This window comes from Pipistrellus kuhlii, unplaced genomic scaffold (assembly GCF_014108245.1).
Source record: "Pipistrellus kuhlii isolate mPipKuh1 unplaced genomic scaffold, mPipKuh1.p scaffold_m20_p_173, whole genome shotgun sequence".
NCBI lineage: Eukaryota > Metazoa > Chordata > Mammalia > Chiroptera > Vespertilionidae > Pipistrellus > Pipistrellus kuhlii.
The window spans coordinates 83,573-85,471 of NW_023425486.1; positions in this window are offsets into that span (position 1 = coordinate 83,573).

A 1,899-nucleotide genomic window follows, 5' to 3' on the forward strand; every position below is an offset into this window, starting at 1 on the left:
AGCAAGCAAACTACTTGGTACAAAGTTCAAAACAATGGGTATAAGGTTGCTCAAGGATGTTAATGAGAGCTTTGAGGAAATCAATGAGAGCTTCAAGGGACTTAATGAGACTTTTAAGAATCTTAGTCAGAATTTCAAAAGGACCAGTCAGAAATTAAGCAACACTAACAGAAAAATTTACAGATTCAACAATACAGTAGAAAATTCTAAGAATCAACTCAATGATTTGGAATATGAGGAAGCAAAAAACACCTAATAAAAAGAGAAAAAAGAAAGAAAAAATGAAGATAGTGTAAGGAGCCTCTGGGAAAACTTCAAGTGCATCAACATTCACATCAATGGGGTACCAGAAGGAGAAGAGAGAGAGAGTAATATATTGAAAACCTATTTGAAAAAATAATGACAGAAAACTTCCCCTACCTGGTGAAAGAAATAGACTTATAAGTTCAGGAAGCACAGAGTGTTACAAACAAGATAAAACCAAAGAGGCTGTCCATTGGTATTTCTCAGCAGTCAGCAGCTGTGTATCACTGCAGGTTGCCCAGGACCAAACCAGAGAGGGTTGGACCTGAATTAACATCATTTGCCCACCATCCAGAACTGAAATATCATTTCTGACATGTACACATAAGGAACTGTTTGACATTGAAATTGGGTCTCAAAAGAACTGGTGGCCCAGAAAGAAACTTACTACAGACTAATTCATTTGCCTCTCAGCATAACCACTATTGCTTGTCTCATTTTTGATTCTTTTTTTTTTTTTGAGTTTTACTTCTTTTTTTAATTTTTTTTCACTTAAGTTGTTTTTAAAAAAATAATAAACCTTTATTGTTCAGATTATTACAATTGTTTCTCCCCCCCCATAGACTTACTCCACCCCCCCCCAACTGTCCTCATCCATAGGTGTACGATTTTTTTTAAATCAATCTTTATTGTTCATATTATTAAAAAGGTTCCTCATTTCTTCCCCCTCCACCAGGTTCCCACTCCACCCCCCGCCCCCTCCCCACCCCCCATTGTCCTCATCCATAGGTGCACAGTTTATGTTCAGTCTCTTCCCGCATCCACCACTCCCCCTTTCCCCAATAACTGTCAGTCCACTCCCCTCCCGTATCTCCAACTCTACTACAATCAACAGCTAATATTGTTCATCAGGTTTTTCAATCTCCTTTTGTTGTTGTTGTCGTCGTTGTTTTAATTAATAAACTTTTACACTTCTAAGAATAAATTTTAAAATCTAATAATTTTAAACCTTGTTTTTTCTGCCCTGGGAATTGAGAAGCAAACTTGTTTACATGGAAACTTGCCCTTAGGCTATCAAAAGGAGTAGCCATTCAAATGTAAATGGACACATTGTTTAAAGATAGCAGCTGGCTGGAATTGGATTACCTGCTTTGGGTGGGAAGGGCTTGTCATTCCCTTTCTCCATTGAAATTAAGGTGTTAGCTTTAAAATCTCTTTTTGGCAAGAGACCTTAAACTTTCAGAACTTTAAAATTTTCAGGTAGTAAATCAATTACTTAGTATTTTCTCAAATCAATAATACCTCCACATGCCCAAGGATACACTTCACACAAAAGATACTTCCAAATAGATCAACCAACCTCATCCAGACCCCACACAAGGCACTCACAGATCAACATCCCAGCACTATAATAACTCAACACATCCAGATCTAAGCCTTCATCACTTGATTCAGCAGACCCCCAAGTTCCCCCAAAAGTTTCCAGCCATGTCTGAGAAGCAGCTGTGGGGTATGGGCAGGCAAGGAGCAAGCTGTTCCGGGCCCGGCTGCTTTGGGCCTGTCCTCTGTTGCTCTGGTCAGCTCCATAATCAGCTGCTCCGGGTCTGGCTGCTGCTGCTCTGGGCCTGGCTGCTCTGGGCTTGGCTGCTGCTGCTC